At 41.4% G+C, this 27,094-nt stretch overlaps 1 protein-coding gene across 3 annotated transcripts in view; it reads left to right on the top strand.

Moving 5' to 3' along the window:
- The first annotated feature begins 3,978 nt into the window (after positions 1-3,978).
- uba6 (ubiquitin like modifier activating enzyme 6) overlaps positions 3,979-27,094 on the top strand; it is a 455,635-nt gene continuing 432,519 nt past the window's right edge. For all 3 annotated transcript variants that reach the window (XM_063069103.1, XM_063069102.1, XM_063069104.1), the window contains exons 1-2: positions 3,979-4,066; positions 20,016-20,088. The gene's annotated coding sequence lies outside the window, so the exon portion shown is untranslated. The remainder of the gene's footprint in view (positions 4,067-20,015; positions 20,089-27,094) is intronic.

Below are 27,094 nucleotides of genomic sequence, written 5' to 3' on the forward strand. Positions count from 1 at the left end.
GGAGAAGTGAGTCAGTTTACGAAAATCAAGAGAGGTGTGTTTTCTCCCCTGATTTATTTAATGTGTACAGTGAAAATAAGAGACGTCTTGGGAATCAAAGTTAGCAGTGAAAACATCAATAATTTCAGATAAACAACACTCACAACATGTTGGAGGAACTCAGCAGGTCGGGCAGCATCCGCGGAAAAAATCGGTCGACGTTTCGGGCCGGAAGCTTTCGTCAGGACTGTAGAGGGAAGGGGCAGAGGCCCTATAAAGAAGGCAGGGGGAGGGTGGGAAGGAGAAGGCTGGTAGGTTCCAGGTGAAAAACCAGTAAGGGAAAGATAAAGGGGTGGGGAAGGGGAGGCAGGGAGATGATAGGCAGGAAAGGTGAAGAAAGAATAGGGGAAAACACAATGGGTAGTAGAAGGAGGCGGAACTATGAGGGAGGTGATAGGCAGCTGGGGGAGGGGGCAGAGTGAAATAGGGATAGAGGAAAGGAGGTGGAGGGAATTACTAGAAGTTGGAGAACTCTATGTTCCTACCAAGGGGCTGGAGACTACCCAGATGGTATATGAGGTATTGCTCCTCCAACTTGAGTTTAGCCTCATCATGGCAGTACAGGAGGCCATGTGTGGACATATCTGATTGGGAGTGGGAAGCAGAGTTGAAGTGGGTGGCTACTGGGAGATCCTGTCTGTTGTGGCGGACGGAGTGGAGGTGGGAGGATGGGGTGAGAGCCGAAGTGCGGGAAATGGAGGAGATGCGGGTGGGGGCATCATTAATGACAGCAGAAGGGAAACCACGATCCTTAAAGGAAGAGGACATTTGAGATGTCCTGGAACGCAAAAGTTCATCCTCGGAGCAGATGCGGTGGAGATGGAGGAAATCTTCTCCATTTCCCGCACTTCGGCTCACCCCATCCTCCCGCCACCACAACAGGGACAGAGTTCCCCTTGTCCTCACCTACCACCCCACCAGCCTCCGGATCCAGCACATTATCCTCCGCAACTTCCGCCACCTTCAACAGGACCCCACCACTAAGCACCTTTCCCTCTCCGCTTTCTGCGGGGATCGGTCCCTCCACGACTCCCTGGTCCACACATCCCTCCCCATGGATCTCCCACCCGGCACTTATCCCTGTAAGTGCAAGTGCTACACCTGTCCCTACACCTCCTCTCTTGCCACCATTCAGGGCCCCAAACAGTACTTCCAAGTGAGGCAACACTTCACTTGTGAGTCTGTTGGGGTCATCTATTGCATCCGGTGCTCCCGGTGCGGCCTCCTCTACATCGGTGAAACCTGACGCAGATTGGGGGACTGCTTCGTCGAGCACCTCTGCTCTGTCCGCCAAAACAGACAGGATCTCCCAGTAGCCACCCACTTCAACTCTGCTTCCCACTCCCATTCAGATATGTCCATACATGGCCTCCTCTACTGCCATGATGAGGCTAAACTCAGGTTGGAGGAGCAACCCCTCATATACTGCCTTGGTAGTCTCCAGCCCCTTGGTATGAACACAGAATTCTTCAACTTCTGGTAATTCCCTCCCCCTCCCTTCCCCTATCCCTCTGTCACTCTGCCCCCTCCCCCAGCTGCCTATCACCTCCCTCATGGTCCCACCTCCTTCTACTACCCATTGTGTTTCCCCATATTCTTTCTTCACCTTTCCTGCCTATCACCTCCCTGCCTCCCCTCCCCCACCCCTTTATCTTTCCCCTTACTGGTTTTTCACCTGGAACCTACTAGTCTTCTCCTTCCCACCCTCCACCCACCTTCTTTATTGGGCCTCTGCCCCTTCCCTCTACAGTCCTGCTGAAGGCTTCCGGCCCGAAACATTGACCGATATTTTCCACGGATACTGCCCGACCTGCTGAGTTCCTCCAGCATGTTGTGAGTGTTGCTTTGACCCCAGCATCTGCAGATTATTTTGTGTTAATAATTTCAGATATGCAGATGACGCTGTTAATTGCACGTATGGAGGAAGAACTACAAAACTTAATTGATATAGTTGTTGAAGAAAGTGCAAAAAATACCTATCAATTGCAAAAGGACAGAATGTATGGTGATATCCTAAAGAAGGAGATTCCTATCTGCAGGCTGAGAATAAATGGGGAAGACATAAAACAAGTACAGAACTGTTGCTACTTAGGAAGCTGGGTGAGATCAGATGGCAGGTGCGACATGGGCATCAAAAGAAGAATAGGGATGGCAAAAGACACCTTTACGAGAATGAAGAGTATACTGACCAGTACTAAACTAGGCATGAAAACCCGCCTCAGAGCACTGAAATGTTATGTTTATTCAGTCATGTTATATGGCTCAGAATGTTGGACAATATCTAGTAACATGAGGAAATGAATTGAAGCAGCAGAGATGTGGTTTTTAAGGAGGATGCAAAGAATATCATGGACGAAATGAATATCTAATGAGGATGTCATGAACAGAACAAACACAAGAAGAGAAATAATGTATGAGATCATGAAGAGGCAACATAATTTCATTGGACATGTGATTAGGAAAGAGGAGTTAGAATGCACGGTAACTATGGGAAAGATTGAAGGGAAGAAAGCAAGAGGAAGACAAAGACAAATGATGATGGAGACAGCAGCCAGAGAACTGGTAATGAATACCAATGAATTGATCCCCTTGACCCGAAACAGGAGTGTGTGGGCCATGGCAGTCAAAGCTCAGACTGGGCACAGCACCTGATGATGATGATGATATCTTCTGGTCTTACATAACTTGAGTTCAATTGCACCATCCCTTATGGAACAACAGATAACCCGAGTCTTCACAGCTGAAATCTAACCCTCCCACTAACATCCCCATTTTTCTATTTCAGGGGTTCTCAAACTTTTTTATGCCACGGTCACTTCCCATTAATTTTTTTGGGAACTCCTGTTCTACTTTATTAATAGCTAACTGCATTTTCCGAACAATATAATTTATATTCCTGCCCATCATCCATCAGAGGCTGTGTACAAGAAGGGCCAGAGTTGCCTCTACTTCCTGAAGAGGCAGGTCAGCTGGTGGTGCAGTGAGATCAAAGCCAGGCTCGAGAATGGAGATTCCCGAGTTTGATCCGGTGACAGACCGCTCCCGAGCGCGCTCTCCATCCGTGCTGGGTTGATGTCGAGCTTGCAACTCGACCTCATAAAAAAAACCACTGTCACCTCCAGTTTAAATTCCCACGCAGAATATTGTGGAGGATCAAATACCAATACCAATTGGTATTGGTATGCGGGTATACTTTGGAGTATGCAGGCCTTTCCTTCATGTTCTAACAGTCTGTTGTTGCCAGTACAATCTTTTACGTGTTGTGCTGAGGCAATGGCATCAACACGACTGATGCCAACAGGCTCAACAAACTGTTTAGGAAGGCTGGCTCTGTTTTAGGAGTCAAACTAGAACAAGACCCTACAGAAAATCCTGTTATTTCTGGACAATATTTCTCACCCTCTGTGTAGTACCTTGGCTGAACAAAGGAGCATTTTCAGTACGTCTAAGGCAACTGCGCAGCTCCAAAGAGCACTATATGGAGTCATTCTTATCCTCGGCCATAAGGCTCTATAATAGCTGGGGAAGTGATGACCCCCTCCTGTTAGACTGTTTAAAGTAACTTATTTTTTTTATTTATTCTTCTTACCTCTCTTCTAATGTTGTTTATCTGTGCACTTGTAATGATACTGTGACACTGTTTTTTCGTTTGGGATCAATAAAGTATTTATCTATTCTGCCACACTGTACCATCATCAGTTTATAATGTTTCAGATACGTCTGAACCAGCATTTAATCATATCATTAGTCATTACATTAAAAAGGAGTGGGTAACACACTCTCTCCTATGGAGTCCCATTCCCAATCTTATTTGCGCTCAATGCTGTTCCCACCCTCGCTTGTTTTAAATCCAATTGAACTGCACAGTTCCTCCAGTCGCTCTACTTGCAATCGGTCACCGGAATTCCGGCACCTGAGACACGCCCTTGCGCCATTGACCCGGAAGTATAGTAACTGGAGCCAGAAGTGAGACGGCGTTTATTCAGTATCAGTATCCGCAGCCGCCAGGAGCCTTGCTGTCTTTTTGGTGAGTTGCGATGTGATAGGCCGAGCACGGAACTCCTGCAGTAGAAAGACAGAAGGCAGAATAGGAGATTAGACAGAGAAAGGGAGAAGGAGAGAGGGTAGAATTGGGAGCCTGCTAGTAACATTTTGCAGGAAGGGAGTCCAGACTCTGTTTGTTCTCTGCCGGTCCTCTGGGCGCGGGCCCCTGGCGTCACCGGTTTGGGTGATGCTTTTGGCCTCAGTGCCGACTGCCTGATTTTACCGGTGTTGATGTGGGCTGGCTGATATCTCTGATACTGGTGCTGGTGTAGTTGGTGCCTGCGTAGACCTGACATCGGTTCAGGCAAGCTGACTTTGATGACACCAGTACAGACCGGTTGGTGATGGTTTTGTAGATGTTGTGACCAAATGGCCTTGGCGTCTTCGGTGCGTGCCACTGTCATCACAATTTTCCACTATTTTCAGAGACAAATTTCACTGTCCCTGCCCTCATCAGGCATCTTCATGAAGGGATAGAACACAATAGCACAAAAACAGGCTCTTTGACCATCCAATCCATGCCAAATTATTAATCTATCTAGTTCCACCGACCTGCACAGGGACTATAACCCACCCATAACCTTTCCCTATAACAGGTCCTCAATTCTTGGCAACATCGCTGTAAATTTTCTCTGCACTCTTTCAATCTAATGACATATTTCCTGTAGGTAGGTGACCAAAATTGCACAGTCCTCCAAACTAGCTCTCATCAGTTACTTTAACATAACATCTCAACCCTTGTACATAGGACTTGATGAAGACCAGTGTGCCAGAAGCTTTCTTTATGACCCTGTCTGCCTGTGACACCACTTTCAAAAAATTATGGAACTGTATTTCCAGATTCCTCTGTTCTACCACGCTCCTCAGTGCCCTACCGTTCACAGTGTAAGACCTACCCTGGTTGGTTCTACTGAAGTGCAACACCTTGCACTTGTCTGCATTAGATTCCATCTGCCATTTTTCCACCCATTTTTCCAGCTAGTCCAGATCCCATTGCAAGCTACACTCCCAGTTTTGATGTCATCTGCAAATATAATGATCCAGTTAATCACAATATCATCCTGATCAGTATGTAGTTTTGGGCTCCTTATTTCAGAAAGGATATACTGACATTGGAGAGGGTTCAGAGATGATTCATGAGAATGATTCCAGGAATGAAAGGGTTACCGTATGAGGACTGTTTGGCAGCTCTTGGGTCCTGGAGTTCAGGAGAATGAGAGGGGGATCTCGGAAACATTCCGAATGTTAAAAGGCCTGAACAGATTAGATATGACAAAGTTATTTCCCATAGTGGGGGTTTCTAGGACAAGAAGGCATGACTTCAGGATTGAAAACATTCTTTTAGAACTGAGATACTGAGAAATTACTTTAGTCAGAGGGTGGTAAGTCTGTGGAATTTGTTGTCATGAGCGGCTGTGGAGGCCAAGTCATTGGGTGTATTTAAGGCAGAGATAGATAGGTTCTTGATTAGCCAGGGCATCAAAGGGTATGGGGAGAAAGCAGGGGAGTGGGGATGACTGGAAGAATTGGATCAGCTCATCGGTTAATTACCCAGTCCAGAATTTCCACTTTGTTCAAATCCTTGAATCAATTCTGAAAATCCTTCTTCAGTGACTGCAGGTGTAAGCAGTACTTGTGCAATTCACTGTCTGTGAAAGAGAGTGCCATACTTTCCATGCAGGGAAACAGAATATTCTTCTCTCAATGATTTGCTTATATAAGGTTGGATGAGATTGCTGAGTTTCAGATGGGTTGTTCTGATGAGTACTCACCGCTTGCAGAATTATGGTTCTTCCTGTGTTCTAGTGCCTCATCTTTTTTTTTTGGAAGTGCCTGCTCTACTAATTAGTCAGGTCTTGTGCCTCAAGTTAGGATGCCACTTAACGCCCCTACACCCCCAAGAATCTTGAACGCCTCCGTACAACTTTATTTCCCTCTTAGGACACATTACCAACCCCATTTTGAATCACTAGTCTAATCCAATTTACTACCTCATCTTGAATGCCAAGCAACTGAATCTTCTTGAAGACCTCCCATGTGGAACCTTGTCAAAGGCCTTGCTGAAGCCCGTGTAGAAGTTCCAGAAGACTGGAAAATTGCAAATGTCACTCTACTCTTCAAGAAGGGAGAGAAGCAGAAGAAAGGAAATTATAGACCAGTTAGTCTGACCTCAGTGATTGGGAAGATGTTGGAATCGATTATTAAGGATGAGGTCTCATTGCATTTGGAGGCACATGATAAAATAGGCCTTAGTCAGCATGAGTTCCTCAAGGGAAAATCTTGTGTGACAGATCTGTTGGAATTCTTTGAAGAAATAACAAGCAGGATAGACAAAGGAGATTTGGTTGATGTGCTCTTAGATTTTCAGAAGGCCTTTGACAAGCTGCTACACATGAGGCTGCTTAACAAACTACAAGCCCATGGTATTACAGGAACTATTCTAGCGTGAATAAAGGAGTGGCTGATTGGCAGGAGGCGAAGAGTGGGAATAAAGGGAGCCTTTTCTGGTTGGCTGCTGGTGACTAGTGGTGTTCCACAAGGGTCTGTGTTGGGACCTATTTACGTTATATGTCAATGACGAAAAATGAGGCACAGATGAGGCCTCACTTGGAATATTGCGAGTGGTTTTACTGACATTGGAGAGGGTTCAAAGGAGATTTACAAAAAGGATGTGCTGAAAATGGAGAGAGTTCAAAGGAGGTTCACGGAAATTATTCCAGGATTGAATGTCTTGTCATACGAAGAGCATATGAAGGATCTAGCCCTGTATTCATTAGAATTCAGAAGACTGAGGTGTAACCTTATTGAAACCTGTCGAATGGTGAAAGGCCTTGATAAAGTGGCTGTGGAGCGAATAATTTCTATAGTGGAATAGTTTTAATACCAGAGGATGCAGCCTCAGCATAGAGGGGCCTCATTTTAGAATGGAGATCAGGAATTTCTTTAGCCAGAGAGTGGTGATATGACTAATGATATCATGACTGGAATTTTTTCCACAGGCAGCTGTGGAGGCCAAGTCTTTGTGTATATTTAAGGCAGAGGTTGATAGATTCCTGATGGGTCAGGCATGAAGGGAATCGGAGAGAAAGCAGGAGAATTGGGCTGAGAGGAAAATTGTACCTGCCATGATGAAATGACGGAGCAGACTCGATGGACCAAATGGGCTAGATCCATTTCAGTCCGCTCATATATCTCATGATCTTATGTAGAAAACACCCACTCCCTTGCCTTCATCAACTTTCCTGGTAGTATCCTCAAAAGCTCTTAAGGTTGGTTAGACACGACCTACCATGCACAAAGCCATGCTGACTATCCCTAATCAATCCCTGTCTATCGAAATACTCATATATTCGGTCTCTTAGAATACCTTCCAATGATTTTTCTACTGCTGATGTTAGACAATAGGTGGAGTAGGCCATTCAGCCCTTCGAGCCAGCACCACCTTTCACTGTGATCATGGCTGATCATCTACAATCAGTACCTTTTCCTGCCCTCTCCCCATATCCCTTCACTCCACTATCTTTAAGAGCTCTATCTAACTCTTTTTTGAAAGAATCCAGAGAATTGGCCTCCACTGCCTTCTGAGGCAGAGCATTCCACAGAACCACAACCCTCTGTGTGAAAGTTTTTCCTCAACTCCGTTCTAAATTGTCTATCCCTTATTCATAAACGGTGGCCTCTGGTTCTGGACTCCCCCAACATCGGAAACATGTTTCCTGCCTCTAGTGTGTCCAATCCCTGAATAATCTTATATGTTTCAATCAGATCCCCTCTCATCCTTCTAAATTCCAGTGTATACAACCCCATTCGCTCCAATCTTTCAACATATGACAGTCCCACCATCCTGAGAATTAACCTCGTGAACCTATGCTGCACTCCCTCAATAGCTAGAATGTCCTTCCTCAAATTTGGAGACCAAAACTGGACACAATATTCCAGGTGTGGTCTCACCATGACCCTGTACAACTGCAGAAGAACCTCTTTGCTCCGATACTCAATTCCCCTTGATATGAAGGCCAGCATGCCATTAGCTTTCTTCACTGCTTGCTGTACCTGCATGCTTACTTTCAGTGACTGATGAACAAGGACACCTAGATCTCATTGTACTTCCCCTTTTCCTAACTTGACACCATTCAGATAGTAACCTGCCTTCCTGTTCTTGCTACCAAAGTGGATAACCTCACATTTATCTACATTAGACTCACCGACCTCTAATTTCCTGGTTTATTTTTAGAGACTTTCTTAAACAGAGGAACAGTATTAGCTATCCTTCAATCCTCCAGCACCTCACATGCTGCTGAGGATGATTTAAATATCTCTGCCAGGATCCCTGCACTTACCTGCACTAGCCCCTTCCAGGGTCTGAGGGAACACATTGTCTGAGGACCCTGTGGATTTATTCACCCTAATTTTGCTGGACAGCTGACACCTCCTTTTCTATAATTGCATATGTTCCATGACCTCATTTTTATTGTCTCGTAAAAAAAAATAATTATAACCCATGAGCTTCCTCACAGAAAGACATGCTGAGAATTCCTAATAATGAGTTAATAAAGGGGTTAATCGATGTATTTTCCCCTAGCAAGTTTCAATGATATGAGATTGTCAAATGTAAAATTTGCGGCATTTAGGGAATCTGTGTGGTGCATCAGAGTTTCTCTTGTGCAAGCTGAGATGCAGTTTGAAAGTAATGTTCCTACAGGCAAATGATTTTGTGAATGTGCATATTCAATTCCATAATCAATTTAGAAAAGTTACAATGTGGTGACATGATCAAAATGGCAGGTAAAGGGTTTAATTATTGTGTAGAGGCCTTTTGAGAAGTAGAAGTCCTCAAATGATGTTGAGGGAGAAATAAAATTGTATCATTTTCCTCTGAATACAAATCATACAGATGTTCAAGGTTTTGATGGATCTTGACAGGGTGAATGTCTTGCACTCAGTTTCATGCATGGATCGATGTGCCTCCCCTTCCCCTCAAGGAGCAGTCACTTGGTCTGACCGCAGGTTCTGTCGGCGGCTTAAGTCTAGGGAGGGCCATCTCTGGCCCCACCAAATGTATGAGATCAGGTGCAAAACCCCCTGTTTGTGTGGATGCAACGTGATGTGTCACCCTGTTACAAATTAGTACCACAAAATAACGGACAGTACACCATATGCAATTAAATGATTTAGCTTTATAATTCTTAATTTGACTATAGGGTTAGTAAAGTAAAACAAAAAGAAAAGGGTCCATTTTAATGAAACAGTCTAATGTGCACAAGTTGGAGCTCATTGTTTCCCTTCCACTGGTCCTTCATCAATTTCCCTGGCCTTCGTCGACTCCCAGCTTCACTCCAAGTCCACTCCTTTTTGGTGTCTACGACCTCTCCTTTCTGGCATCATGTCTCTCCATCTTCCGCTGAACAAAAGACCCAGATCACCTCGGTCTCAGACACACAACAAGAAAAAAACACTCCCTTCGTTGGACTGCACACATTCCAAAGCCAAACACTGCTGCTGCGGAGAAACCATTACATTAGCAGTGCTTCTACAGAAAGACCATTACATTAGTAGTGAAACCTTTCCCAGGGTGTTACATGAGGAAGACTCTAGCCAGGGTCAAGCCACGTAAAGCTGTGGGACCTGATAACATAACTAGGGACTGCAGTCCAGTTAACAATGGTTCTAACAGAAATCTTCAATATCTCTCTGGAACAGTCTACTGTCCCAAGTGAGCAACAGTAATCTGCCTCAATGACTGTCCTGTGGTACTGACCTCAACAATAATGAAGTGCTTTGAGAAATTGCATTGAATTCCGCCTTCCTGCCACATTTCCAGTTCACTTATTGCTCAAATCAGTCCACTATGATGCCATAGCCTCTGCACTGCACTCTGTCCTGTCCTACCTGTAAAGTGGTCTTCCATTGCCAGGATGCTGTTTATGAACTAGAGCTCAGAGATTAATACGGTCATTCTTCAGAAGTTGGTGGGTAAGCAGTCCTTGTTAGATCTCAACACCTCTCTCTAACTGGATCCTGATAGAAAGGCCACAGTTAGTCCATGTTAGCAGAAACATCTCTAGTTCCATTATGCTGAGCACCACCAGCCAGGGCTGCATCTTCAGCCCGCTACTATTTACGCTGGACTGCTAGATCCATTTCAATTGAATAACCAAGTTCGCTGATGAAACTGTAGTGGTTGGCCTCATCAGCAATGATGATGAGATGGTGTACTGAGAGAAGGTAGAGCAACTGGTGTTAGAGTGTGAGCACAATAACGTGGGTCTCAACATGGACCAAAGAGGTGATTGTGGGTGTTAGGAAGGTGCAGGCTGACCACTCTTCACTGTACATACATGGCTCATCTGTGGAGAGAGTTAGCACCAAGTTTCTGGGAGTTCATCTAATGGATAATTCACATGGTCCCTCAGCACCAGCTCTTTGATCAAGAAAGCAATGTCTGCTTCCTGGGGAGATTAAGGCAACTGAGGCTCCCCCTTCCCCATTTTAAATTTTAATGAAACACCATTGAGAGTGTCCTGACCAGCTGCATGGCTATATAGTACGGGAATTGCAAGGCGTCTGACTGCAAGTCACTGCAAAGGATTCTGGGAGGACTGCTGAGAGGCTCATCGAGGTCTCTCTTCCATCCATGAGAGATATTTATCAGGAATACTGTGTATGCAGGACCCTTAGCATTGTCAATGATCCTTCCCGTCCATCCACCAGTCTATTTGACAGTCTACCACCAGGTACGAGGTACCATAGCATAAGGTCAAGAGCTGTTAGGATGATAAATAGTTTCTTCTCTCAGGCCAAAAGACTACTGAATTCCTTGCCACCACCCAGCTTTCATCACTGAGTGAAGCATCTGCAGTGTTATACTATTTACTTTTTAACTTGTGTTGCAAATGCATCGAAAGGTTAACTTGCAGGTTGAGTCAGTGGTGAGGAAGGCAAATGCAATGTTAGCATTCATTTCAAGAGGTCTTGAATATAAGAGCAGGGATGTAATGCTGAGGTTTTATAATAAGGCACTGGTGAGGTCTCACATTGATTATTATGAACAGTTTTGAGCTCATCAAAGAAAAGATGTGCTGGCATTGGAGAGGGTTCAGAGCAGGTTCACAAGGATGATTCCGGGAATGAAAAGTTTATCATACGAGGAACGTTTGATGGCTCTGGGTCTGTACTGGCTGGAGCTTAGAAGGATGAGGGGGATCTGTCTTCCAAATGTTAAAAGGCCTAAATAGAGTAGATGTGGAAAGGATGTTTCTCTTTCTTTCTTTCTTTTTAAATCTTTTTATTGAGTAAGTATACAAAAAAGGTAAGCCATATAAACATTAATACAATGTTAAAGTATAATGAAATTCCAAAAGATAACAATACCAAAAAGAAAATACTACAAACAATGTAATTTAAGCATAAGAAACCAAGATAACATAATAGTATACTAAATTTTATATATATCAATGGAAAAAAAAGAAAAAAAAACCCCCCAAAAAAAACCCACCGTGCAGCTAACTAAAAGCAAGGCAAAGCAATGGGCTAACTTGAAACCAAACAGAGTTAAACTTAAAATCACGTCCTCAATCCCGACCTCCATTAAAAACAGTGAAAAAAAAACAAGAAGGGTAAATATTACATTAAATGAAAATATCGAATAAAAGGTCCCCAAATCTGTTCAAATTTAAATGAAGAATCATAAAGGTTACTTCTAATTTTCTCCAAATTCAAACATAAAATCGTCTGAGAAAACCAAAAAAAGGTAGTTGGAGCATTAAGCTCTTTCCAATGTTGTAAAATACATCTTTTCGCCATCAAAGTAAGAAATGCAATCATTCTACGGGCTGAAGGGGAAAGATTACTAGAAATTTTAGGTAGTCCAAAGATAGCAGTAGTAGGGTGAGGAGAAATATCTATATTTAATACCTTAGAAATAATATTGAAAATATCTCTCCAAAAAGTTTCCAAAGTAGGGCAAGACCAAAACATATGAGTTAAAGAGGCTATCTGCCCCGAACATCTATCACAGAAAGGATTAATATGCGAGTAAAAATGTGCTAACTTATCTTTGGACATATGTGCTCTATGAACCACTTTAAATTCAATTAGGGAATGTTTAGCACAAATAGAGGAAGTATTAACTAATTGTAAAATCTGCCCCCAATCATCCACAGAAATGGTAAGCCCCAATTCCTGTTCCCAATCTACCCTAATCTTATCAAATGGAGCTTTCCTAAGTTTCATAATAATATTATAAATCATAGCCGATGCACCTTTCTGACATGGATTAAGGTTAATTATAGTATCTAAAATGTATGTAGGAGGAAGCATTGGAAAGGAAGAAAGTATAGTACTTAGGAAATTTCTAACTTGTAAATATCTAAAAAAATGTATTCTTGATAAGTTATATTTATTAGATAATTGTTCAAAAGACATAAGGGAACCATCTAAAAATAAATCCAAAAACCGTAAAATACCCTTAGTCTTCCAAGTTTGAAAAGCGCGATCCGTAAAAGAGGGAGGAAAAAATATGTTACCTAAAATAGGAATCGCTAACCCGAATTGATTAAGATCAAAAAATTTTCTGAATTGAAACCAAATGCGCAAAGCATATTTAACTATCGGGTTAGAGACCTGCTTAAGACGTTTCGAATCAAAAGGAAGAGAGGAACCTAAAATAGAACCAAGTGTATAACCCTGAACAGATTGTAATTCCAATGCTACCCATTTAGGAATAGATAGTATGTCCCGGTCAAGTAACCAAAATTTCATATGTCGAATATTAATAGCCCAATAATAAAATCTAAAGTTAGGTAATGCTAAACCTCCATCTCTCTTAGCTTTCTGTAAATGTATTTTACCCAGTCTCGGATTCTTATTCTGCCAAATAAATGAAGAAATTTTAGAGTCAACTTTATCAAAAAAAGATTTAGGAACGAAAATTGGTAATGCCTGAAACACATATAAAAATTTTGGCAAAAAAAACATCTTAACTGCATTAATACGACCAATCAAAGTTAAATATAAGGGAAACCATTTAGATGAAAGTTGAGTAATATGGTCTATTAATGGTAAAAAGTTAGTCTTAAATAAATCTTTATGTTTACAAGTAATTTTAATCCCAAGATATGAAAAGTAATTATTAATCAATTTAAATGGAAATTTATAATATAAGGGAAGATGTTTATTAATCGGAAAAAGTTCACTCTTACTAAGATTTAATTTATAACCTGAGAAAAGACCAAATTGTGCTAATAACTCTAAAACAGCAGGAATGGATCTCTCAGGATTAGAAATATATAAAAGTAAATCATCAGCATAGAGTGATAATTTATGGGACTTTAATCCCCGAGTTATCCCAGTAATATTTGAAGATTCTCGAATAGCAATTGCAAGAGGTTCTAATGCAATATCAAATAATAGGGGACTAAGAGGACAGCCTTGTCGAGTACCACGAAAGAGAGGAAAAAAAGGTGAGTTTAAAGAGTTAGTACGAACCGAGGCTACAGGGGAGTGATATAACAGTTTAATCCAGGATATAAATTTCAAGCTAAAATTAAACATTTCAAGCACCTTAAATAAATAAGGCCATTCTACTCTATCAAAAGCTTTCTCGGCATCTAAAGAAATAACACACTCAGGAACATTTTGTGAGGGAGTATAAACGATATTTAACAATGTACGAATATTATAAAAAGAGTTAACGACCTTTAATAAAACCCGTTTGGTCTTCCGAAATAATAGAAGGAAGTACTTTTTCTAGTCTATTTGCTAATAACTTAGAAAAAACTTTAGAATCAACATTTAATAAAGATATTGGTCTATAAGATGCACATTGAGCAGGGTCTTTATCCTTCTTTAGTATTAGAGAAATTGATGCTCTATTAAAAGATTCCGGAAGTTTACCAAGTTTCAAAGAAGCCTCAAAAACCTTATAGAGCCAAGGAATCAATAAAGAAGCAAAACATTTATAAAATTCAACGGTAAACCCATCAGGGCCAGGAGCTTTCCCCAGATTCATAGAAAAAATAACATTCTTAATCTCATCCATTGTAATGGAAGTATCTAATAAAGAAGACATATCCTGTGAAATCTGAGGGAAGTCTAACTTATCTAAAAAATCATTCATATATTTAGAATCTCGAGGAGACTCTGATTGATATAAAGAAGAATAAAAATCACAAAAGGTTTGATTAATCCCCACATGATCCAATATCAATCGATCATTTTGGTTATAAATCTGATTGATTTGAGATTTAACATAATTAGATTTCAATTGATTAGCCAGCAGCTTGCCAATTTTATCACTGTGAACATAAAAATCACTTCTTGTTTTCTTTAATTGGTTTACAATCGAGGACGAGAGTAGTAAACTGTGTTCCATTTGAAGTTCAGTTCTTTGTTTGTATAACTCCTCAGAAGGAGCCATAACATATTTCTTATCAATTTCTTTAATCTTGTCCACAATTGCCATCTCCTCCTGCTTCTGTTTCTTCCTCAAAGCAACGGAATACGAAATAATCTGACCCCGAATATAGGCTTTAAAAGTGTCCCAAAGAGTGTTAACCGAAATATCTTCTGTATGGTTAATTGTAAAAAAAAGCTCAATCTGTTCATTCATAAAATTAACAAAGTCCGAGTCCTGAAGCAACAGCGAATTAAAACGCCATTGTCTATTGTTTGGTATATTGGCCATAATTTTAATAGAAAGCTTAAGTGGAGCATGATCCGAAATGGTTATAGAATCATAATCACATTTAATCACTGAAGGAATGAGACGAGAATCAATGAAAAAATAATCAATTCTTGAATAGGAATGATGAACATGTGAAAAGAAGGAAAAATCTTTTTCCTGAGGATGCAGAAAACGCCAAATGTCCGTCGACCCAGAATCAGAAAGGAAAAAATTAATCAAATTTGCAGATTTATTAGGTAAAGTCCGTAAAGGAGCCGAACGGTCCAAAGCTGGAGACAAACAGGTATTAAGATCTCCGCCCCAAATCAATGAAAACTCGTTCAAATTCGGAAACTGATCAAACAATGATTTATAAAATTCCGGACAATCCATATTAGGAGCATAAACATTAACCAAAACTACTTTTTTATTAAATAGTAAACCACTAACCAATAAAAATCTACCATTCGGATCAGAGATAATATCCTGTTGTGTAAAAGTAACTGAGGAATCTATAAAAATAGAGACGCCTCGAATCTTAGCATTGGAGTTCGAATGAAATTGTTGACCCTTCCAGAATTTGAAAAAACGTAGTCTGTCCCCCCTCCGTACATGGGTCTCTTGTAAAAATAAAATTTGTGCTTTAAGTCTCCGGAACACTTAAAAACTTTTTTCCTTTTAATAGGATGATTAAGACCATTAGTATTCCAGGAGACAAAATTAATAATAGACTCCATAAATCCTAAAGTCAACCCACAACAAGGAGGATTGACGATAGGCGCGACCCACAAACCCGGAGAGGAAACAGAACATACAAAAGATACCGGGGAAAAGGACGCAACCAGTACTTCAATAATGTATATAGCCCAAAGAGAAACAAACTAAAACGTGAAGCCCCTCCCACCACCCCCCGCCCCAAGACCCCAAGGCAAAATCTAAAGCAGACCCGCCAGAAAGAAGCAAGCGCTAAAACTACCCCCATGACTTCCGGTATACGCTCCCTAAAAAAAAGGTATAAATATGAAAAGAATCAGCTAATTGTAAAACAGTAAAAAAATAAGTAAAAAAAAGTTAACTCAATTAAAATACACACAGAACAGAACAAAAGCCGGAAAATATATATTAAAAAAAACCCACAATAAACCTCAAACTCATGAATAGACACAGCAACAAGAAAAAATAGGATTATTAACATAAAGTGATTATAAAAAGCAAAACAGAATAAAATTTAAAAAAAACTACAAAATTTAAGGCCACACAGGAAATACGTAAGATGACAAAAGGGAAGTAACCACCCAGAATCCCCTGGGAAAAGAAAGAAATGACGCAGTTAAAAAGAAAGTTTAGCAGCCATATTAAGAAATCAAAAATAAACTTTTCTGCCCAGATAGGGCACAGAAAAGTTAAAACCAACCAATTCACAGCCTCCGATCAACGGAGATAATTAAAAAAAGGCAATTAAGATGTTGAAGATGAAAGTTGATCCAGATAACTCTGGGCATCCGATGGAGAATCAAAAAAACGAAGGGCTCCATCTAACATGCGAATCCTTAGACGTGCAGGGTACAGCAGCGCTGGTCTTAAATCCATCTTATAGAATTCCGACATCACGGATCTGTAACGGACCCGTTGGTCCCAGATTGGTTTACTGAAATCTTCCACGAATCGGAACTTAAGATCCGAAAAATCAATGAAACCTTTAGATCGAGCGAATCGAAACAGTCTCTCCTTGTCTTGAAAATAATGAAAACGTAAAATAACATGCCTAGGTCTATCTGACCTAGACGAGTATGATGGGATTCTGTGAACACGATCCAGTAGCGGTGGTTGGTCAGGAAATACAGTAGGGAATGCATCTTTTAAAAGTTGAGAAAAATATTTCATGGGGTTGTTGGCTTCAACAGCTTCCCTCACGCCGATCATTCGTAAATTCTGCCGTCACATTCTAGATTCCAAGTCAGAGTTTTTAAAAGTCAAAAAGTCAAGTTTCTTCTTCATTACATTAATTGTTTCTTCGATTTTCCCCATCTTAAGTTCACTTTGTTGCGCGAATTTTTGAAGATCAGATATAGCCGACTGATGTTCCGCAATAAATGTTTGCATCTTATCCATTGAATCGGCAATTTTCTGGAGATTAGTTGAGATTTCCGTATGAATCTGGTCTTTAACAGAGCCTGCAATTTCCGTACGAATCATCTCCCTAACAGAGGTTGAAATTTCCCTCTGAATTAACTCCGATATCGCTTTCAAAGTCACCGGTGATTCAGTCGGGGGGAAATCCGTAACTTTCGGTTTAACCGGAGGTTTACCATCCTTGCCGTTTTTCCCGTTCTTAGACATAGCAGATCTAAGTATCATCCAATTGTCGGAGAATTCAGTTTAATTCAAAGTATTGTAAGAATTGATGCCTTAATAGTTAATTAAAGTATAGCTGACCATAGAGAAAAAAAACTCAGAGGTAATGGAGCGAGTCAAGAACGCGACTTCACTCCATGAGCGCTACCGGAAGTCCTCGATGTTTCTCATGGTAGGTGAGTCAAGGACAAGAGGGCACAGACTCAGGCTAGAGAGGTGCCCATTTAAAACCAAGATGCTGAGAAGTATCTTCAGCCAGATGGTGAATTTGTGGAATTTGTTACCACAGGCAGCTGTGGAAGCCAGGTCATTGGGTGTATTTAAGGCAGAGATTGATTGGGTCTTGATTGGACATGGCATCAAAGGTTACAGGGAGAAGGCCGGGGAGTGAGATTGAGGAGGGGGAAAAAGGATCAACCATGATTGAATGGTAGAACAGACTCGATAGGCAAAGTGGCCTAGTTCTGCTCCTATATCTTACAGTTTCATGGTCTTATTTGTAAATTTGCTAGTGGTAATATTAGCAATACAAAATGCTGAAGGAATTCAGCAGGTCAGCCAGCATCTGTGGAAAAGAGTTCAGTCAGTGTTTCAGACCAAGACCCTTCATCAGGAATGGTGAATGGACTCGGCCTGAAACGTCAATTGTACTCTTTTCCATAGATGTTTCCTGGCCTGCTGAGTTCTACTATTTTGTGTTTGTTGCTTGGAGTTCCAGCATCTGCAGATTTTTTGGCATTTGTGAGTGGTAGTATTACTGTGTTCTGTGTGCAAGTTATATGTATGTGTTGTGAACCCTGGTCCAAAGAAATATTGCTTCATTTGGTGGTATACATGTGTATGGTTGAATGACAATAATCCTGAAATTGATCTTAGATGGAACTAACCTTGGTTGGCATGGACGAGCTAGTCTGATAACACCTCACTGCATTAAATTTGTTTATTAATATAGTGAAGTGTAATCACCTTGTAAGTTATATGTACTGTGTTGTGCACCTTGGTCTGGAGGAGCATTGTTTTATTCAGCAGTATACATGTGTCTGGTTGAATAATAGTAAACTTGAATGAACTTCATGACTAACCTTGGTAGGTATGGACAAGTGGGGCTGATCGCATTTCGCTGCATTAAGTGTAATGCAATGAGGTGTAATCACTTTAAAAGCAATGCCTGCAAGACTAGCAAGAGGAAGTATTAACCCTCAACAATAATGATCAGTTAGGCATCGAGAGGATCTGTATTTACTGATAAGTACTTTTATTGCCTCACCTAACCGGCATATAAATTTACAAACTAAATACTTGTGTGCACACCCACTAGTTTCAATAACTCTCTGTAAACAGTCAAGGAATAGGAAAGGTATTACCCAGGAAAAGGAGTCTACACTGGCCAGACATTCTTCTTGATCTCAATGTAGTCTCCACATTTCCGATGTGGGGTTATCCACATTCGCGGTGGTTGGTCTCTGGAGTTGTTGCTGCCTGTGCTCCTGAAATTCTCCAATCTTATTCTGATTCTTTTCCTAATTGGGTCAATCTATGATGTTTCAAATTTGTTGGCTTGGGCTCATCTGACTGACTTGTGTTGGCTTAGCTCCAAGAAGTATTGCTTTATGGTTCCCTCTTCAGCCTTGTGCCTAGGTAGTTCCTTTTGTTATTTCCAACTCAGACTGATCCAAACCAATTCAGCTAGGTCATACAGACACTGACCCCAGACATCCAGATCACAGGCTGTTCCTTTTGCAAGCCTGACATTTTACATAATATACAGCTTCTTTTCTGAGAATGGTATCAGGTTTAGCACATCAGCAGAAGAAACTCCTTGTGTCTACGTTTAAATGCTCTGATTGAGCTATCCCTGAGTGAGAACCTGTTCATCAAATAGTTCACAAAATGGCAGCTGCAAGGACAATCTCACAAAATGGCTGTTTCCATTCCTGCAACCATATGGCAAGAACAAAATCTTTTGCTTTGGTTTTTTTCCAGCACCTTGCCTCATTCCTGTTCACTAATTTGTAGATTGTAGTTCTTTCTGGCCAACATCTCTCTCCTCTTGATCTTAAGATCATTATCTTCCTCTTACTCTGTTGACTGCCATGGATCCCCGGTAGGTGTGCAACATACACATACATTATGGTAAAAGTAACATTTACTTACTGAATTCACACCCTTTTTATACTAACAATCATTTCTGTTTTTTTAAGAGCATCGTCCTTTAATTTTCACATAATTTCAGCCTTCCACCTTCTAAGTTGATACACATTAAGCTTTACAATAATCAACGTACATAAATTAGTATTACAGCAGTTTGTAATATTATTCACACCCATGGATGTATTTGAATATTTGAACTCCAATCCCAAAAATCTAAGTCACTTCATTTGCCTTATCAGTCATTTTAATTACCTTAGTGTGTTTAGTCCTTTGATAGATTATCTGCCTTGCCTCCTCCATAACACATTTTCAGTCTGCAGTGAAGTGAAGAATCAATGGCAATTCAGTAACGTCATAGTCCCACAAATATTGATCCGTATCGGTGTATTGGATTGTGAGCTTCTCCTTCATTACCACATCTACTGAGGGAAAGTTTATCCTCTGATGGCCAGATCTGGTTACGTTTCCAATGGTGACATTGTGACTTTCTAAAGGGTTTTGTTTCTATCCCTTGGTATAATTCTTGGCTGCTGTTGCTATATGTGTCTGTTGAGGAAAGTTATTTTTGATCACTGAGTGTTCTGCAAGTAATGGCATTACTATTGACATGTTTGTCTGCTGTTATGGTTCTGGAGCAAGACCAACCCAAAAAATCCATTCCATTGCAACAAAATACATTGTTCCCTTCATGGATAATTTATGCACTTATTTCCAGTTTCTTTCTTAAATTATTTTAAGCCCACATTTTCTATTTGTTTTCTAGATAATCCAATCCAGGTTCCCAATTGCCTTTGGACTCAAGCCATTCATTTTTCTTCACTCAATTTCATTTCAAGGTAAGAGAGGCACATATCAGTGTATTTTTCTTTTTCTCTTTTTCCTATCTTTTTGACCAAACTCCTGTCATTCTCAGGATGAGGGAACAGAAAATCACCCCCTTGGTCAGGTATGTTCCCATCTTCTTGGAACAGATGTTCCATCCTCAAATCTTCCAAATTAAGACCATTATGTGCTGTGATTGTTACAGGCTGCTCGTGATAATTTTATTGTTTCTCCTCCCAGTGATTTTAACTGGTTGATAAAGTATCACCCACTATTACCTGAAGCCATCAATACATTGTATGTTGTACACTGATGATTTACTTTGTCTATAATTTCAAAGGCCTTCCAAACTTTGGATTTAAAAATGAGGTGGGTTGTATATTCTAATCATCACTCTCTGTCCTGGAACTAACTTTTGAGTCAAAGTAAGCTTTACTTTGTTAAGCTTTACTTCTTTCTTAGTTGGCTTCCTTCGCAGTCTACCAACTGTTGTACCCCCTTTTCAGAGGTAATCCCATCTCTTTTGGGTTCTGACAGATCTCGTCCTAATAACACCTCCGTTCCTCTCATGTCATGTTTATACGGGGTATAACCTGTTGAAGATTAGATTAGAGTATGAGGACATGCAGTCCTCTTTTATTGTCATTTAGTAATGCATGCATTAAGAAATGATACAATTTGTTCCTCCAGAATGATATCACAGAAACGCAAGACAAACCAAGACTAAAAATAACTTCATAAAAACCACATAATTATAACATATAGTTACAACAGTGCGAGCAATACCGTAATTTGATAGAAGAACAGACCATGGGCACAGTAAAAAAAAAAGTCTCAAAGTCTCTCGAAAGTCTCATCATCTCACGCAGATGGTTGAAGGAAGAAAACTGTCCCTGCCATGAGCTTCCAGCGCCGCAAACTTCCCGATGCAGCATCCTGGAAGCACCCGACCACAGTCCGACTCTGAGTCCGTCCGAAAACTTCGAGCCTCCGACCAGCTCTCTAACATCGAGCACCATCTCTGCCAAGTGCTTCGACCCCGGCCCTGGCAACGGGCAATAGGCAAAGCTGAGGATTTGGGGCCTTCCCCTCCGGAGATTCTCGATTGCACAGTAGCAACGGCAGCGAAGCAGGCATTTCAGAAGATTCTCCAGGTGTTCCTCCGTGCTTCTCACATCTGTCTCCATCAAATTAGGATTGTGCACAACATCCTACTTCACAAATACAGTATCAATTCGGAGCGGTCGCGCCACACCGCTGTCTTCTCTCATTATTGATAATCCTTATTATCAATACATAAGACAAAACTACTTGCCATGTTGTTGCACCATCTTGGCAACCATAATTTTTAGTGTTTCACTCATCCTTTCCACCATTCCATTAGATTGTGGTCTGTAGGGTATATGAAAACTTTGCCTGATCCCTAGAAGTGCCATGTACTGTACTGTGAAATGTGTGCCTTGATCTACTCGGGGGAATCCCCAGTGAGTAAATACGCTTTTCAATAAGATGTGTATGGTGGCTTTAGCTGTGTTTGTCAGTCAGGAGAACTTCCACCCACTTGGTGAAAGTATCTACTACTACAAGAATATATTTGTACCCTCCTGGTGTGAGTGGTAGAGGTCCAACATGATCCATTTACAAATTATTCCAAGGCCCTTCCACTGGTCTAATGTGTTGGAGGGCTCTTTCTATACATTTTCATCAGGATTCTATTGTGCACGGATTAAGCAATTCTTGATATAGTGCTCCATGTCCTCCTTCATCTTAGGCTATCAGCACACCACCTTTATCTTCCTCTCGGTGCTCTTGGCTCCCTGGTGTTCCCATTTACCATGGTACCAGTATATAAATTTGGCTTTGGAACCACAAACGCTCCTTTGCATGGGAATACTCCATCTTAAACATGCAAGCTCCTGTGCTGTTTGTATATTTCTGACCTCCTCCTACGATCAATTTTATTTTCAGAATCATGTTTAAGATCACCAGCATATGTCGTGAAATTTGTTAACTTTGTGGAAGAAGTACAATGCAATACACAATAATGTATACTTAATTCAGAATTTTTCTATATGTATATTAAATAGTTAAGTTAGGATTAGGGTTACTGCAAAGACAGAAATAAATAAAACAAAAAACAGTGATGTAGTGTTCATGGGTTCAATGTCCATTCAGAGATCAGATGGCGGAGGGGAAGAAGCTGTTCCCGAATCACTGAGTGTGTGCCTTCAATTTAATGTCCATTTAAGAAATCTGATTTCCATTGATCCCATGAACACTACCTCACATTTTTATTTATTTTTTTGCACTACTTATTTTAACTTAACTATTTAATAAACATGTGCAATTGCAAGAAAGCCTTTGTGAATCCTTTGCAATTGCCTGTTTTTTTTTGTATTAATTACTTATAAAAATATGGTCTGATCTTCATCTGCTGCAATAATAAACAAACACAATCTGCCTAAACTAATAACACACAAACAACTGTACTTCTCATCAATACTGAGTTTACCATTTATCAGTCTACGTTCAAAAAGTACGTGAACCTCTGGGGTAATGCCTTCTACAAAAGCTATTTGGAGTCGGGTGTTCTAATCAATGAGATGAGATTGGAGGTGTGGGTTGTAGAGGTGCCCCGCCCTATATAAAAAAAAAACACAAAGTTAGGTTACTGACAGAGCCTGTTCTTTTCAAGAAAGATCTGTTTATGTGCATCAAGCCTTGATCACAACAACTTTCAGAGGACCTTAGAAGAAGAATTGTAGAGATGCAAGAAGCTGGGAAAGGCTACAAGAGCATTTCTAAAGACCTGAGTGTTCATCAGTCCACAGTGAGAGAAATTGTCTACAAATGGAGGAAATTCAGTACTGTTGCTACTCTCCCTAGGAGTGGGCATCCTGCAAAGTCACACCAAGAGCACAATCTGCAATGCCGAAGGAGGTGAAAAAGCACCCAAGGGTAACAGCAAAAGCCCTGCAGAAATTCTGTAGAACTTGCTTAAGTCTCTGTTTGTGTGTCCACTATATATTAAAAAAAACAGGAACAAGAAGGGTGTTGATGGACGGTCACCATTGCACTCCAAAGAAAAACATTGCTGCATGTCTCAAGTTTACAGGCAACCACCTGGATGTTCCACAACACTTCTGGACTTCTGGGGCAGTGTTCTGTGGGAGACAAAAGTTGAACTTTCTGACAGAAATGCACATTGCTGTGTTTGGAGCAAAACGGGCACTGCATACCAACACCAAAACCTCATCCCAACTATGAATCATGGTGGAAGGAGCATTGCAATCGATATTTGGGATTGATTAGTAAGAGCAAATTAAAGGAAGGCAGAAGCAAGCGCAGCAGCCATCATCACAGTGGCCGCCGTCTGAGTGGACTATAGAGTGGTGATCTTAAGGCTTTAGCCCTTTGAAGTTTCAGTGAAGAGAGGCTTCATTCAGAGAAAAGAAAGAAAAGCTCAAGTATTTTTCCTTCCTTTCTTTATAATCTGCTCAGCTCGGACAGTAGAGATGCCAGACAGGATAGTGAAAACCTCCTCTTACGGAATGTGGAAACCTCTAGTGCCCCTAATGACTACAACTGTTAGAACTGCATTAGTTGGAGCTGGAACTGGATGAACTCCGGCTCATTAGGGAGGCCTAAGAGGTGATAGATAGGACATACAGAGAGGAAGTTATACCCAAGGGGAGTTGGGTTAAGGAGCTAGTACAGAGACCCCTGTGGCCATCCCCCTCAACAACAGGTATATCTCTTTGGATACTGTTGTGGGGTGGTGGAGATGATTTAAAAGAGGAAAGTCTCAGTGGTCGGGTCTCTGGAATTGAGTCTGCTTGTGTGACTCAGAAGGGAAGGGGGGAAGAAGAGGTACGCTGTGGTGATAGAGGATTTGTTAGGGGAATGGACAGTCGGTTTTGTGGGCAAGAACAAGATTCCTGGATGCAAGGTTCCGGGATATCTGGGATCGAGTCCTCAGCATTCTTAAGTGGGAGGGTGAACAGGCAGAAGTCGTGGTCTATGTAGGTACCAATGACATGGGTGAGATGAGTGACTAGGTTCTGCACAGGGAGTTAGGTGCTGGACCACCAGGATTGTGATCTCAGGATTGCTACCGGTGTCATATGCTAGTGAGGCTAGAACTAGGAAGATTATGCAGTTTAACACGTGGCTAAGTAATTGGTGCAGGAGGGAGGGCAGAAGAATTTTGGATAATTGGGCTTTCTTATAGGGAACACAAACAAGAGGAATAATGCAGATGCTGGAAATTCAAGCAACACGCTTTATCAAAGTTGCTGGTGAACGCAGCAGGCCAGGCAGCATCTCTAGGAAGAGGTACAGTCGACGTTTCAGGCCGAGACCCTTCGTCAGGACTAATGAAGATGTTATGCATGCAGTATATGGAATAAGGTAGATGAACGCAGCATAGTTGCAGATTGGCAAGTATGATGATGTAGGCATCACTGAATCATGGCTGAAAGATTATAACTGGGAGCTTAATGTCTAAGGATACACATTGTATCAAAAGGATAGGCAGGAAGGCAGAGGGTTGCCATTGCTCTGTTTAAACAAGTCATTAGAAGGAGGTGACATAGGGTTGGAAGGTGTAGAAATATTGTAGAGAGAGCTATGGAACTGCAAGGGTAAAAAGACCCTGATGGGTGTTGTATACAGACCCCCAAACAGTAGTATGGATTTGACCTACAAATTACAACAGGAGGTAGAAAATGCATGTCAAAAGGACAATGTTACAGTAGTAATGGGGGACTGCAATATGCAGGTAGATTGGGACTATCAGGTTGAGGGGGAATTTCTGGACTGCCTACGAGATGTCTATTTAGAGCACATTGTGGTTGAACCCACTAGAGGATCAGCTATTCTGGACTGGGTGTTGTGCATGCAGTATATGGAATAAGGTAGAACTGGAATTGATTAGAGAAGGTAAAAGAACCCTAAGGGAAAAGTGATCATAATATGATGAAATTCACCCTGAAATTTGAGAACGAAAAGCTAAAAGCAGGTGTAATAATATTATAATGGAGTAAAGGGAGCTGCAGAGGCATGAGAGAGAAGTTGGTGAGAATTGTTTGGAAAAGAACACTGGCAGGGATGAAGGCAGAGCAGCAGGGGCTGGAATTCTTGGAAGCAATTCGGAAGGCTATGATATATAAATCCAAAAACAAATAAGTATTGTGAAAGCAAGTTGACACAACTGTGGCTAACAAAATAAGTCAAAGCCAACATAAAAACCAAAGAGAGGGTATACAATAGAGCGAAAAGTAATGGGAAGTAGAGGATGAGAAAACTTTTAAAAACCAGCAGAAGGCAACTAAAAACTTTTAAGAACCAGCAGAAGGCAACTAAAAACTTCATTAAGGAGGTAAAGATGGAATATAAAAGTAAGCTGGCCAGTAACATTAAAAAGACTACCAAAACTTTCTTCAGGTACATAAAGTGTAAAAGAGAGGTAAGAGTGGACATTGGACTGCTGGAAAATGATGCTGGAGAGGTAGTAATAAGGGACAACAAAATGGTGGATGAACTGAATAAGTATTTTGCGTCAGTCTTTACTGGAAGACTAGTAGTATGGTGGAAGTTCCAGACTGTCATGGGGCATGAAGTGTGTGGAATTTACCATTACTAGAGAAAAGGTTCTTGGGAAACTGAAAGTTCTACATAGAACATAGCACAGTACAGGCCCTTTGGCCCACAATGTTGCCTGCCTCCCATATAACCCCCCACCTTAAATTCCTCCACATACCTGTCTAGTAGTCTCTTAAATTTCACTAGTGCATCTGCATCCATCACTGCCTCAGGCAGTGCATTCCATGCACCAACCACTCGCTGAGTAAAAAACTTTCCTCTAATATCCCCCTTGAACTTCCCACCCCTTACCTTAAAGCCATGTCCTCTTGTACTGAGCAGTGGTGCCCTGGGGAAGAGGCGCTGGCTGTCCACTCTATCTATTCCTCTTAATATCTTGTATACCTCTATCATGTCTCCTCTCTCCAAAGAGTAAATCCTCAGCTCCCTTAATCTCTGATCATAATGCATCCTCTCTAAACCAGGCAGCATCTCCTCTATACCCTTTCCAATGCTTCCACATCCTTCCTATAGAGAGGTGACCAGAACTGGACACAGTACTCCAAGTGTGGCCTAACCAGAGCTTTATAGAGCTGCATCATTACCCCGCTGCTCTTAAACTCTATCCCTTGACTTATGAAGGCTAACACCCTATAAGGTTTCTTAACTACCCTATCTACCTGTGAGGCAACTTTCAGGGATCTGTGGATATGTACCCCCAGATCCCTCTGCTCCTCCACACTACCAAGTATCCTGCCATTTACTTTGTACTCTGCCTTGGAGTTTGTCCTTCCAAAGTGTACCACCTCACACTTCTCCGGGTTGAATTCCGTCTGCCACTTCTCAGCCCACTTCTCCATCCTATCAATGTCTCTCTGCAATCTTCGACAATCCTCTACACTATCCACAACACCACCAACCTTTGTGTCATCTGCAAACTTGCCAACCCACCCTTCTACCCTCTTGCATCCAGGTCGCTAACAAAAATCATGAAAAGTAGAGGTCCCAGAACCGATCCCTGTGGGACACCACTAGTCACAACGCTCCAATGCAAATCTACTCCCTGCACCGTGACCCTCTGCTTTCTGCAGGCAAGCCAATTCTGAATCCACCTGGCCAAACTTCCCTGGATCCCATGCCTTCTGACTTTCTGAATAAGCCTACCGTTTGGAACCTTGTCAAATGCTGTTCAAACTGCCTGAAGATAGATAAGTAGTTTGGACCAGATGGTGTACATCCCAGGGTTCTGAAAGAGGTGGTTAAAGAGGTTGTGGAGGCATTAGTAATGATCTTTCCAGAATCAGCAGATTCTGGAATGGCTCTGGAAGACTGGGAGGTGGTAAATGTCACTCCACTCTTCAAGAAGGAGAGAGGCAGAAGAAAATAAATTATAGGCCAGTCAATCTGTCCTCAGTGGTTAGGAGGATGTTGGAGTTG

This window comes from Mobula hypostoma, chromosome 16, assembly GCF_963921235.1.
Source record: "Mobula hypostoma chromosome 16, sMobHyp1.1, whole genome shotgun sequence".
Classification (NCBI taxonomy): domain Eukaryota; kingdom Metazoa; phylum Chordata; class Chondrichthyes; order Myliobatiformes; family Myliobatidae; genus Mobula; species Mobula hypostoma.